This window comes from Brassica napus, chromosome A5, assembly GCF_020379485.1.
Source record: "Brassica napus cultivar Da-Ae chromosome A5, Da-Ae, whole genome shotgun sequence".
NCBI classification, from domain to species: domain Eukaryota; kingdom Viridiplantae; phylum Streptophyta; class Magnoliopsida; order Brassicales; family Brassicaceae; genus Brassica; species Brassica napus.
Window position 1 is genome coordinate 13,834,652 of NC_063438.1, and position 15,650 is coordinate 13,850,301.

Below are 15,650 nucleotides of genomic sequence, written 5' to 3' on the forward strand. Positions count from 1 at the left end.
AGCAATGATTGAAAAGTGTTGAATGTTTTTTGCAAAATTTTCAGGATATATATTTATGTTGTAAAAATTTGAAATTTAGTAAAAAAAATATACGTCTGTTATAGTTGTTATTTTGCAATAAATTTGTAATGAAACTATAAAGAATATTCATTATTGCAATTATCGTAGCAAATTATTAACGAAAATGGATGTTGCAATTTTTATGTTGCAATAGAGCTATTTTCTCGTAATGAGAGAGGTGAGACAGAGGAGAGGTATTTTGACGGCTAAGATATCGGTTAGGCCTGGGCATTTTAACCTTGATCCGAACCGGAACCGACCTACAAATATCCGACCCGGACCGAAAATTTATAAGTACCTTTTGGGTCTAATTTTTTTGTACCCAAATGGATCTGGAACCAAAAGGAACCGACCCGAATAGACCCTGACCCGAAAAGAACCGACCATAATAGACCCGACCCGATAAGAACCGATTTGTACCCGACTTAAAAACATGTATATCTAAAACTATAATGTTTTGTGTTATATTTTATATATATTATTTTATGATTTAGTTGAAATATCTTTTGTTAACAACATTTGTTATTATTTTGTAATATTGTTTAAGTAATATAAAGCATTAAAATGTAAAATTTAGAGTTTAAAAATGTTTTATGTTAATTATTAATATGACAAATATTAACTAAATTTGATAGAATTGGGTATGTCATATCTTTTTTATATCCTAAGTATCCGAACCCGACCCGGACCCGATATGGACCCGAAAAATTATGGGTATTTTATGGGTATTTTAATTATAGACCCGAACCAACCCAGACCCGAGAAGAACCGACCCGAACCCGAACCGAAAATTTCTAAGTACCTATTGGGTCTAAATATTTAGGACCCGAAAGACCCGGACCCGAAAGGAACCGGCCCGAACCCGATCCGAAGACCCGAACGCCCAAGCCTAGTATCAGTTTTTGAATCTCTCCACGGTTTGTCTGTGGTTTTGTTCTGTAGAAAAAGAGAGAGGAAACCTCTATTTATAAGAAAAAGAGAGGTAAATCCTATGTTTAATCGTGATGGCGATGGACCTAACAAATTTCCTTTTAAACCTAATAATTTTTTGGGCTCGGTTTTGAGATATACATAAATGGTGCCATGTTGTATTCATTCTGCATTTTACTAGATAAATATTAAATATTATACCATTTTGAATTTTTTACAGAAGTTACAGAGATTACGAGTAGCAGAAAATTGAAAACAAGCTAAACAACAACGAAATACAAAACGGAAAACACAACACCTGATGAATCTTGAGTTACCAATGAAGAAGCTGGACAGAGACTTACACCAAGGGAAGTGGAGACTCATCCGGACATAGAGGTGGAGACAAAGGGGAGTAGCATCAAAGGAAAATCCAGAGAGACGAGCCGGTCTTTTGGCCTCCCCAAACTCGCCTCCATTAAGTAGCTACTACGACCGAAGCTCCTGAATCTACATCAGACGGACACAGACACTTCCGGACACAGGTGAACACAATGAGGACTAGCATCAGTGAAAACCATGAGTTACAAGTCTAAAGCAAGCCCAAACTCGTCTCCAAAAAATAGCTACTACAACCCTAGATCCAGAAACTACATCAGACGGAAGCGTACGCTATGAGCATCAACACTTAACAATGCTTTTTTTTTTTTTTTTTTGCCAAAATGTGAATTTCATAATAAATATGAGAAGAGTTTGTAATTTACAAAATAGATAAGCTGGGTCAAGTCAGCCAAGGCAAAAAATAAACAAGGCTAAGTTGACAAAATTTGGATCAAAATTTCTACTCATATCGCAACCAAAGCTGCATCAGAGGCTGGAAGTGCTTAAGCTGCCGTTTCCCAAGGAGGGCGTCTCTGATGAAGCGGTCAATCATCTTTAATATAGCTGCCGGAGTCCGAGACACTGAGTCGTGGAGACGCTTATTTCTCTCAGTCCAGAGGCTCGAAATTGTGGCTTGTGAAACCAGTCGCTTGAGAGTTCTGCTGGTTACCGAGTCTTTCAACGCTGTCCATTCTGCGAAAGCTATCCATGTGTGGAAAGCTCGATGAGAATAGCCAAGCCTTCTCAGGAACAAAGTCCAGACTGCCTCGCTGATTTCACAATTCAAAAGTAGGTGCGTTCTGGTTTCATCTGCCCTGTTACAGAGACAACAAGATGGAGAGACATTCATACCCCAGTTGGCTAATCTCATCCTGGTAGGGAGGCGGTTTTGCTGAGCTATCCAGGCCGTGAAGGCATGGCGGGGGACATGACCCTTAAACCAGATACTTTGTGTCCAACCCTGTTCCACTGCCCTGTTACGAACTACATTCCAAGTCTTGCTTGTAGAAAAGGATTGGAGTTCTGTTCCTTCCACCTCCCAAGCATAATGGTCCTCTACTTGACTGATTCCAGGGAGCGGGACAGTCGTGAGATAGGTCTGGAGTTCCTCTGCTGCAGGAGATCGAGCGCCACGCAGAAGCCAACCAGTACTAGTGCACGCCTCTGATACAGTGGATGAGATAAAAATAGATAACTCCCTTGGACCCGAGTCGCCAAATCTGTTTATTAATGGACACAGAGGCGTCCAATGGTCATACCAGAAGCTTACTTGTCGGCCATTTCCTACTTTTGCACGAATAAACTGAGATGCCAGACCCCGTAGAGATAGTAGCGATTTCCAAGTTGAGGAAGTGGCATTCTCAGCATCAATAGACCAAAAATTCTCGCTTTTGATCCTGTACTCTCTTACCCAATCTGCCCAAAGTGAACCTCCTTCCGTAAACAGCTTAAAGATCAGCTTTAGACACAGAGTTTTGTTCCATCGAGCTATATCTCTCATGCCCAGACCACCTTCACGCTTTGGGAGGCATACAGTGCTCCATGCGACTTTGGCAATGCATTTCTTCGTTTCAGTTCCACCCCAGAGGAAATGGGAACACATGCTTTCAATCTTCTTTATGCATCCTTTAGGGAGAATAAATGCCGAGGTCCAGAAGTTTATGGATCCGTATATGACTGATGATAAAAGCTGTCTCCTCCCTGCGAAAGACAAGGCTTTTGCGGACCAGCAGTTGAAATTCGAAGCAATCTTATCTATGAGGGATCTGTAGTCCAAAAACCGCAGCCTCCTATACATAAGTGGGAGCCCCAGATACCTGATTGGCATCGATCCCATACTGAAACCAAGGCCAGATATGGCTAGAGTTTCAGCATCGTTTAGACCCGCAGTGAAGAGTTCTGTCTTAGCCTTATTCATTCTCAGCCTCGACCACAGAGCAAACTCTTCCATCGTATCAGCTATGCATTGCACAGAGCTTTGAGTACCATCAGTGAAGATCATGAGATCATCAGCAAAAGCTAACACTTAACAATGCTGCTATGCCCAGAGGGACCACCAGAGCCAGGACATCATAGAAGCTCTTATTTGGAAAGGATGAAGAAGCTAACCCGCCACAATACTGATAAATTAAAATCTTTGAAAGCAAAAATGTGTATACTTCACAATCATATGTTCATATGTACTTGACGTTGACAGTGATTCAATATATACTATTCTAACATCCACTTAAACTCATATACAAGGTTTTGCACATCCTTTGATGCATATGTACGATGCATGCATGCGTTCAACATATTGCATGTAATAAAGTCTCGGTAGGAATGGTTCAACGTATTTACCAGGTGTAAGTAAAATTTGATGTTTAAAGAAAATAAGTCTTATTTCAAATGATTATTCATACGTAACTGTGGAAAGAATAATTTTTCAGCATAATGAGATCCGTTTTAAGTTCGATACTTCGATATTCTGATTTTGGCAGATGTTACCACATAGTGATTATATTGAAGATTTAAGATGTAACAGCCCGATCCCCCGGCGTCCGACCGGGGTTATCGAAGGGGTGTTATGGACACGTGTCTACTCATTTAGACAACCCTACGTGTCCCGTTACTGGTCCCGAGAGACGAGCGCATAACCTTCTTTGAAATACCGTCACACCCACATCCATATACTTCTACTTACAGTCCTGCGCACAGGGAAAAATGGAAATGGAGGGAGGGTGAGCAACAAGTTACTCAGTGAAGTGACTATAGACCAGCCTGCCCGCATGACACTCTATGCTACTCTATGCGGGAACTAGGACCGACTAGCCACTACAATCAGTTAATGCATTTTATCATTTCCTATCACCATCTGTAATTTCTACACACACTTCCATTCATTTCTAACAACCTAGTAATCAATCAATACAATGATCTCACTCATTGCCACACACGCCAACCCTAGTCCTAACCGACTCATCTTACCAGTCCGACTCGATCCTATGACTTCTTTAACTTCCTGTTACCCGACCATGAGCTAAAACCCTACAATGCACATCTTTTTCATCTTTTCATCCCTTTCATCTTTTCCTCAGTGGGTAGCCCCCCACTAGGCTTCTACCCCATATTCATGTGGATTGGCCACATCTCCTATGAGTGCTTCCATATTCATGTGGATTCGCCACATCTCCTATGGATACCTAGCGTGGACTACTACCCCACCTACTTTCCTTAGACTCTCTATATGCTTTCCCACCCATGCTTAACCTTAACAACATTCTTTCATACTTTTACTTATCCTTTCACTTCCTTATCGTTTTCACTTAACCCTTCCCATTCCCAATTACCTCCCTTTTCATTCCTACTTGAACTTGGACTCAATCACTAGACACCACCCGTTATCGGTGTCACCCACAATACACATCGCATTCAAGTTCTACTTCAAATACTTCGATAATCATTGCTCATCTATCATCCTAGCATTTATTTCTCTCTAGCATCCGAACTTCAATCACAACCACACATGGGACAACACAACCTAACATACAAGTATCAACTACCAATCAACCATTACCACAACAATTCAGTTCAGTTCATCAAGTCCCATTTATCAATATGAGGGTTCTTATGCATCATGATCCATTCATCTATCATCCTAGCAATACCATGTACTATCAACCTAACTCCCAAACAGGGCCTAATCAAACCTAACTCCAACATATAGGAGTATACAGAACATGAGAACAAGATGGGTTCAAGACACTCCACCTTAGCCTAGATCTGGATCCGGATCTGGGAACAAGAGACAAGGGAGAGGAGATCTGAACAGATCTGGAACAAGTAAACAAGAGAGAGACGAGATCTGGTCACCACCACAACACCACACAGCCACCACCATCACCACACTCCGACGATCACCCCACCACCCCTTGGACGTCCACCACCACCACCACTGGCGGCTCGGCTTGCTCTTGGGGGGGCTCGCGGCAAGGAGAGAGAAGAGAGATCACGGAGAGAGAGAGAGAAAGAGAGGCGTGAGAGAAGAAGAGAGAAAAGGAAAAGAGAAGCTTGACGGCTAGGGTTTCCTAGTCTCTCTAAATCTCTGCAGAGCTTCGCTCAAGTTTCAGAAATGAGAGAAAAGAAGGGGCTGCATCTCTTTTTATAGGAAAGGGTGAAGGGAACCCTAGGTTTTTGTCAAATGGGCCGTAGAGAAGCCCAATCTTTTATGAGAATTTTTGGGCCATGAACCGGGCCGTTACATAAGATTTCAATTCCTGGTTCAAATGGTTTCGTAAACCTAGAAAATGAGCATGTAGTTGAGTATATGTCTCTACGTAAGACAAAATAGTGAATTGGGTTTGTATTCTTGTTTATGCATCTTAGGGGATGATTGGTTGTGGCTGTAGATGTTCTCGACAACCAAAATTTAGTCTAGAAATATATATGTCAACCAATCGAGTTTTTCTTTTCTTAAAAAACTCACAGCAAAAAAATCTCTGCAAAATCAAAATATGGCTGATCAAATAAATTGACACGTGACGGTGGATAGATCGTAATTAAGAATAGGGCAAAAACTGGAAAGTCGCGAATAATAAGAAAATTTCATAACAACACCGGTGGTGGCCGGTGACCAAAGTCAGCAAATTGCACCCGTTTTCACGCTTCTCGACACATTTCAACTCCTTAGATTCTTCCTAATATGTAAGTTTATATGTTTCTTTAGTATTTTTCCAGTAAAACCTGAACAATTTCTTTTAAAATTCCTTTAATATAACTGGCCATTCAGGTACCTGTTTGGATTTGAATTAGTATTTTGAGGTTTGAATTTATTCTCCTAAATTCCATTCTAATACTTTTAAAGTACTATCAAATTTGAATAATAACACATTGGATTCATATTTGTAAGACATCCTAAAAACTATAAAATATTTTTATATTGTTCAAATTCAAATTATATAGGTTTGGTTCAGATATATCCGAAATAAAAGACAAATTTAAAAGCAAAATAAAAAACATTTAAACTGAATAAAAAAAATCTAAAACACATCAAATTAACAAAATAAAAATAAAGTGTTAAATTAAACATGAAATAAATATAGTTTCTAAATAATATGTATTACTTTATAGATGGAATAAACTTGTTATTTAATTTAAAGAGCAAATAATGAGTACTTATTTATCGGTAATTGATATTTAAAGTATTTATTTAAGTTTTAATATTTATTTTTATGTATCCTACCAAAATAAAAACTGACTTGATGATTTGGAGTATTTCATATATGTTTTACATATTTTTATTGACTATTAATTTTAGAATTTAGGTTATCGTTAGGGTTCGTTAATTGTTTTTTGCATTTGGATATGTTTTAGTGAGACTTAGATTTCTATAGATTTGTTGATTATAAAAGTTGAAAAATTTGTTAAATTTGGAAAGAGTTGTAGAGAATTTCGTATATTGTGAAAATCTATGAAAATAAAATAATGTAATGATTCTAAAAATTCAAGGGAAATATATAGTATTCTCAAATTCTTGTTTTGTGAGTTAAAATGTTAAGAATTCATCTCCCAGTAACGCTTACTTTAATAGATTTGTAAAATCATTAAAATCTACATTTTTTGAATAAATGATTTTGTATAGAATCATCAAACTAATAACACTAGCTATTAATGAGGATGTGAGAATCTATAAACCAATAACAATAGACTTAAGAAATTTAAAACTCAATAAATCCAATTCCCACTAATACCGCCTTATATATTATTTTACAAGATTTGTTCGGCAATTTTTGCATTTTGGATTGGATGACGGATTTGTTTTTTTTTGGTCCTGATTCGGTTATGATTTTGGTTATGCTAGCCCTACGCTTTGATATGTAATAATTATATAACTTGTATGTTTATTTCTAGTATATCGAGTTGTTCTTTTTCTAATCACTCAGTTTATTTAACATAAACATTTTCACTTTCTTCTCGTCTTTTGTTTGATTCCTACTATCGCCTTTTACTTTTGTTTTTGTTGTTATCGCCTTTTGCTTTATTAACTTAAAGACGAACTTAGTTTGGTAAGTACTTTACAACTAGGTGTTTTGTCCGCGACGCGGACTTAAACATTTTCATAATTTTTGAAAAGTTCTTTGTACATGATGTTCATTATACTAAAATAAATCTTAAAATAACTTAATATTATATAATTAAAAAAAATTATTTGATTAATATTTAATTATATAATTTATGTTTTAACTTTTTACTAAAATACTTTTCAGATAACAATACAATATATATATAGAAATTATCTTTTTTTAATTATATTTTTAGATTTTGGATAATTCAATATTTTATTTTAATTATATAATTAAGAATTTTATTTGATTAATATTTAGTTATATAATTCATGTTTTTAACTTTTTATATATAATTCATCTTTTTAACTTTTTACTAAAAGACTTTTTCAAATAACAATACAATATATACATAAATTATCTCTTTTTAAAATTATATTTTAAGATTTTGGATAATTCTTACTATTATTAATTTTAATCAATTATCTAATCAAATAAATTAAAATTTCGTTTTTATTTTTTAGTTTAGTTATACATTTTATTCATTAAGGGTATAAACGATAATAACCACTCTAACTTTTAACGTGAGAGCTCGATTCTAAAAATTTACTTCGCAAATAATAGTATAGATAATTAAATTTAGAAGTAAACGTTTAAAGATAAGAACATCTTCGAAAAGACATTCTATTATAAAATTTCAACAAGACTAAATTTGAAGTTTAAAAGTGTTTTTCTCCAAAAACAAAACTTCAAACTTAACTTCAAAATTATTTGTATTTTATACTATAGTCTTTATATTTTTTATAATCAATTTAAATTCATAAAACTTTTGTAAATAATTAAGCACATATTTAAAAATATTACAATAATATTAATTAATTAAATGTTATATTAAAACATAAATTTTAAATAGAAATAACATGGTTAATATTAAACTTTAAGCAAAATACTATATTATTCGATAAAATTATTTTCGTAATGTATATATGATCAACTAGTACATTTCAAACTAAAAAATGACTCTATATTTTCAATTTGTATCGTACAAACTAAAAATTGTTGAAATCAGGTGGTCTTAAACTTGTAAATACATTAGATCTGAACAAGAAAGTAAAAGAGGAAAATAAAGATTTCTAAAAGACTTAATTTCAATCGATGATATTAATACTCGTGAATTCATTCGATCTGAATAAGAAATAATGATACGAAAAAGACATCAAGACAACAACAACAACAACAACTATTTTCGGTTACACAAAATTTGTTTAGACAATATTTTGGAGATTTTGGAGGTTCCAGATCAAATTTAAATGATTATTAGTGTTGTTGTAATATTTGTTGTGTAATATTTATATCTTCATGTAATTTCTAGAAGCTTTTTTTGTTGTTAAGTTTTTTTGTATTGTTGTTGTCTAAATCTTGTTTTAAAATATTTTAAATCTTATTATAAAATTTTATTTAATTTTATGTGTAAAAAATAAGTTTATAAGAAACTGAAATTTTTATGAGATATAAAGGATTAATACGATAAACGGAAAAGTATTTAAGAATTATAAATTTGAAATTTTGAATAGTAAAATTTCAAATATAATATCTCACTTCTCAAAATTTCAAATATAAAGTTCGAAGAGCATTGACGCAACATGTGATTCCTTTTTGTTTGTCCATTATTTTACTTAAATCTTCTAAAATGTATGCATCAGATCACTGTTTCCTTACATAGACAATCATATGATCAGTTGATAACTGACACATTATTTTCTTTATTTGATTATTATTCTTTAGTTTCTGGGAGCATTGATTATCTGAGACGCTGCAGTCTGAGTGAGTTCAGTTTGGAAGAAAGCGAAAAAGGAAATCCATCTTTTTCTCACAATTTTTGTTATATTATTAACTTCGTTATAGTTTTGCCAAAAATGACACTTTTGGTTAAACTTTAATTTTAATAAACGTAGAAAAGAGCGAATGATTTACATACAATAAAAAATATATAAATTAATATTTAGTAAATTAATAAACATTTCATGTATATTAATTCTGGAACATTACAACATGTTTTTGTAGCCAAGTGTTATCAATATGATGATTTTTTTGAATTCTTAAAAAAAAAATTGGTTCACATAAATATATATTATATCTTTATTAAGCTAACTGTTAAATTAATTAGTAGTGTACAAAAAAAATATTCTCAATTATTTTCTTAAATAAAAACTATAAAATTACCTCATATGATTAACATATATATGACAATTAATGATTATAAATAATATATATTTGATAACAATTTTTGTATCCTCTCTCTTTTTAATTAATTTTATATTATTAAAAGAAATTAAACATTCACATTAAGCATATAATAAAAATATATTTTTTCTTATATTTTATATGTTATATTTTTTTAAACGACTATAAATTACTAAAAATGGTATATGTTTCACATTGAATATTTTGTGATCAATGGTTTAACTTTTTTTGTTCAAGAAGAATAAAAATGATCATAAATCGTATTAATATGACATCTCATTTAATAAATATTCACATACATATATTAATTATTTAAATTATATACTATAAAAATATGAAATATGTTAATTTCAAAATTTGCATTGAAAAATTATTGAGATCTTACTATTTTAATTCTGAAATTTGTATTGAAAAATCTCACATTAATTTTTTTTGCTATTAACGGTTTAATTTTTGTTATAATAATAAATATTTTTTATTAAAATATACTATATATATATGTGTCAATATCACTAAAGTTTAATTATATACCATATAAAGTAAATAAAATGATTATTTTGATTTATTTACCAAAAACATGGCATTAAATAAATAACCCTCAAAATATATTGATTTTGATTTATGTGTTTACTCTAATGCGTATAATTTTATGTATACAAATTATTTTTCGAATATGTGATTTCTGATATGTTATTTGATCCTCACAATCCTAGAAATATACTTTTTCAAATTGATGTGACTTTTTAATATTGTAAGCACTATATATTATTTCATTCAGATTAAATAATTCAGTCTTGATTTTTATTCCTAGAGAGCTTTTAGTGAATATCATGACAAGATTCCAATCATCTCCTTTTGAGTATGTTCGAAGAATGATAAATTTGATCCTCCGTCTAATAATTGTTTCTTCCTAATACCATATTTAGCTATTATAATAGTAAGAATAAGATATTTGAACTATTTATTATAAGTTTTTTAGTTTATAATTTAATAAATCAAAAATTTCTTAGTTTACATATAATGGAATGGAAAAGTACTTTATATTTTTTATTGGTATATTCTTAAATAACTAACCTCAAAAGCGTAGGTTAATAAAATAAGTAATTTATTTTGCTGTTTCAAAATTAGATGATTTTTAGACCGAACAGGTTAATATATACTAGACAAATATTTATATTTCGAGTTTGCATATATTCCATAACAACTTGATATATTAGATTTGAATACTAACCTGTGAATATAGTTTGCCGGTGATTTCTTCAAAAGTTTGATTTTTAGATATGTATCTGGAGTGGAACAAATTTTTACAGATGTCCGTATTTTTAAATTTAGACTTACGTAATTCACAGAATTTACATAAGAAGTTAAAAAATAATAACAAAATTCATATCATTGAAACAAAAACGAGAGCGAAAGCACAATTTTATAGAGTTACAAAATGAAATCACTTATGGAGAGTCAATAGTAAACAGATTGAGGAAAGAAAACCTAATCCCCTTTCGTTATTTTATAATTTCCTATCATGTTTTAATGATTTGTGTCAGCCGCAAAACTTAATTTTTTTGTCTGTATATGAAGTTTTAAAATAACTAAAATGAGCTGTAATATGTTAACTTTTCAACAACGATGATACATTTAAGAGACCAACATTTGTATTCGTCATTTTATAATCGATAAAAAAATGTAATTTTGCAAATGTTAAAATTATTTAATGAACAAACATAAGTATAAAAAACTCACCTCGCGCGTGCGCCCATGTTATTATCTAGTTATAATTAATAAATTTCAACGGTTCTAAACAGGATTAGTATAGGCAATGAATGTGACTACAACCCATTGTAAGGTTGGAATGCATTTCAATTGTTTAAAACGCGTATAACAAGATTATTCTGATGTCAATGTATTGATAGTGTATTTAACCAAATTTTGGTCTGATTTCATCAGTTATTTTTATTGTAGTCGTATACTTCAAATCATTTTTTTCTAACACATTAGATTAGATTGTTTCTCAAGAGCTTGGTTTGGCTTCTTGATGAAATGAATCGTATCAACTTTATGTTATTGTCTTTGATAAACATATAGAATAATATAACTTTTAGATGAGAAAAAAGGAATTGGATAAGTGTAAAATATGATTCAATTTGATAAAATAATAAAATAACAAATTTTTGAAAACCTTATATAAATATATGATCCCAATATAAATATAAATTAAGAATAATGAAAATAAATTTTATATAAATATAATCAATATTGTAATTTGTTTTTATTCATATTGAACTTTATTATTAGCTTTTCTTAATTTTTCTAAATAATTTTTTTTTTATACTTAAAATGCATTAACATTTACTGTATAGACCAAATAATCGAATAAGAGCGATAGAAAATCTTTATTCATTAAATATAATCAATACATATACCGTAAAATCAAATAATATTCATATTTTTACATAAAACATACTTTAATATATATGTATTTTTTTTGTCAGCAACTTAAACATTATTACATTTAAATATGTATAATTTTAAAAGGAAAATTTTTATAATTTAATAATTTAACAAATTGGTAAAATAAAAAATTACAATATTATTAATTTATAGAAAAATTATTGTATAGCGTCAATCTTAGAAATGAGAACAACAGAAAATCTATGGAGCAGACCTTTAGACCTGTTTGATAAAATACTGTATTTGTGTGAATAGAAAACTAAATCTACAACCAACAGAGCTTATGTTAAGTTACATTGTTTATATATATATATATATTTGTATGTACTCTCTCCGTTTTACAATACATGATATTATTTCTTAGTGAACAAAGATTAATAAATTTATTTTTCTCTAAAAAATGGTTAAAAAAATCTAATTTAAAAATCATCCAGCCAATTACATAAATGACTACAATATCTAATTTGTTACACATTTTTCAATAAAATTAAAAATAACATAAAAAATATCAAAACATCATCTATTTTGAAACAACAAAAAAATTCTAAAACATCATCTGTTATGAAACGGAGGAAATATTAATTTAGACCTTTATTTTGGTGTTGATACTATTTAAATGGGGTATGTATTAATTTATGTATGCATAAATGTAATAATTTAATTATCTTACTAGATTTTGATCCGCGCTTCGAAAGTGCGGGTTTTATGGGTTATATACGAAGTTGGGTATGAGATAGTATTTTGAGTATATTGTGTATTATTATGTTATAAAGTCGTATTATATCGAATACATAAATTTATTTAAAATTATATAACTTATGAATAAGTTTATTCGAGATTTTTTATATACGCTCTTATGTAACTCTTTCTTAAGTATGAAAATTTTACCCAGGTTTGATAAACGAACCAAACAAATACGAAATACAAGTTGAGGTTCGGGATTAGGAAAAAAGTACCTATTAGATTGTTTTGGACCTGCGAGTCTCTGTTGGATTCCACGTACCCAAAGTACCCAGAATGTTTTGTTCATATTATGTATATTTGAGTAATTCATATATGTTTTCAGTATAAAAATATTATTGTAAAATTTGGATTCGCGTTTTCTGTTATAGTTTCAAGTTTTGGGTAAAATTTCAAAATTTAAAAATATATTTAAAATATTAGATATTTTTGTTTCTCGGGTAAGATTTTGGTCTTTTAGATATTTAGTTATTTCTAATATTTGTTTGATTTTGGGTATTTTCGTGTTTTGATTTTTTGGCTTTTCGGATTCTTTAGATGTTTTTGTCCTAAATACTCAAACCGAGCTAGACTCATTACGTAGCTAAATTACATAGTAAATTTTACAGATACTTGAATTATTGACTCAAACTGACCTGGAACTAAAAAGAACCGATCTGAACAAAAACAAATAATTTAAATACCTAGTTGGATATAAATGTCCAACACCCAAAGAACTTGGACCTGAAAGAAACCAATTTATATTTGACCCGAAGATCTAAATGCTCAAATCTAACATTTCACTATATTTTTGTGCATTTTATAAAAGTTACATTTGTTCAGTTGGTGAAACTTAAGATTTATATGCGAGGTTTTTGGCTAATTTAATACTATAGATTAGTAGGTTTTTTGTTGAGCACTAAAAAAAAGATTTGTTGGGTTTTTGATAATTTTAAACTTATCTTAAATACTAAATTGTTATTTATCAATAAAATAAAATTAACATAATATATAATTTTTAAACTTATCTTAATTATGAAGTTAATGAGACATATTTAGAGAAGAGTATAATAAAGTGTACGTGATATTATATTTTCGTGAACCAAATTTATGTGGTCTTATATATACGGTATAATCTTTTCGTTTACAAAAAGATATGAGTCCAATAAATAAAAACTTTGACTAAATAGTTGTTTGAGAAATTTAAGATAATATATTGTTTGTCCAAATCAAAGTAAGACCAAAATATTATTAGTTAATGAAAGGGTCCAAACAACTTTTTAAAGTAGATTTATTAAAATTACTTCCCTTTTAATAGTATTGACTAGATTTTGACCCACACTTAAGAAGCGCGGATATTTTTTTGGTGACCGTAAACTCAAATATTAAATGAATTTATATTTATTATTAGATATCTAAAATATTTAAAAGCTATTTTATTATTATTATTTCAGTCCGGTACAATGTTTTCATTGAGTTTTCATATCCGAATCAGACTTGTGGTCGAACTGTAAGATCTAGTAACTCATATATAGTGGGATAGAATATAATAAAATGAATATAGTAAAAGTATCTGAAAATCAAAAAGACCGTTATTAACCCAATGAGAAAAATATAATTTGTTTTTTGTTTTATAAATTTTTGATATATTAATATATATTTGACTTGTATAAGAAATTTCTTTTAATAAATATTGTTAAGTTTATTTATAAATATATTAATTATAAATCTACCAAAATAGTGAAGCAAGTATTATTTTTTTTCCTTATTTAATTTTCTATCAAACCATTATCAATTTTTTTAAAAAAAAAATCAGCATGTGACAGATATTTTATTATTAGAAATCCATACAATTTAAATAATGTTACATTTATATGTATTTATGTATAAAATGGTCTTTATAATTTGGGATTTTGTAAAAAAAAGTCTAAAGTTAATTTGGTTAATTTTTTTTTTCTGTAACAAAAATTAATTGGATTTATAATTTTCTTTTCTAAATGTGTTGTATCAGTTAAATTATCTTTTTTAAGTTAAACGCCCAATGCCCAATTAATAATATTTATTTTGCTGATAACAAAGTGAGATTAAATAGGGATAAATATAATATATAAGAAAGACCAAAAAATAAAATAAAAATAAAAGTCCAAACAACTTTGTAAGTAGATTTATTTAAACTCATTCCCTTTTAGTAGTATTGATGAAGTATGAAGTAGAGCAGGAAAACTAAAATTAGTACAAACGAATACTATAGTGTTTTTTTTTTTGAATAAACTAAAGTGGTCTTCACATGGGAAATCGTTTTCTTTTCTTGTCAAATGGAATGGAATATACTGATCAGTAGGTTTGGGTGTTCTGATACATGTTTGGGTTGGGGATTTTAGATTTCTGGGTACTTAGGTATAGAAGTATAGACTTCAATCAGATATTTTTAGATATCGGGTTGGATTCGAGTATTTTTAATTCGGGTTCGATTATTTTGGGTCGGATTTAGATATTTAGATTTTGAAAAAAACAAAATTTTTATTACTCAAGTTTCTTATAATAGATTGAACGTTAATAGTTTGGAATTTTTTTTTGGAAATATAAAAACACTAATTTATTTTTTGTTTTGAGAATTTGAATGTAATTTTTGGTAATGCATGAAAAAGAATCATAACATGCATTTTAAGTGAATACCAAATTTTTTTGTCCACATTTTAAGTGTCATTTTGGGTTTGTGCACACGGATTAAGAAAACAATTAATTTTGTACATTTTCAATATAAAAACACAATTACCAATACACCCAACCATATTTCAACCAATAGAAAAATAAATTATTGAATAAAACTAATAAATTTTGCATTGA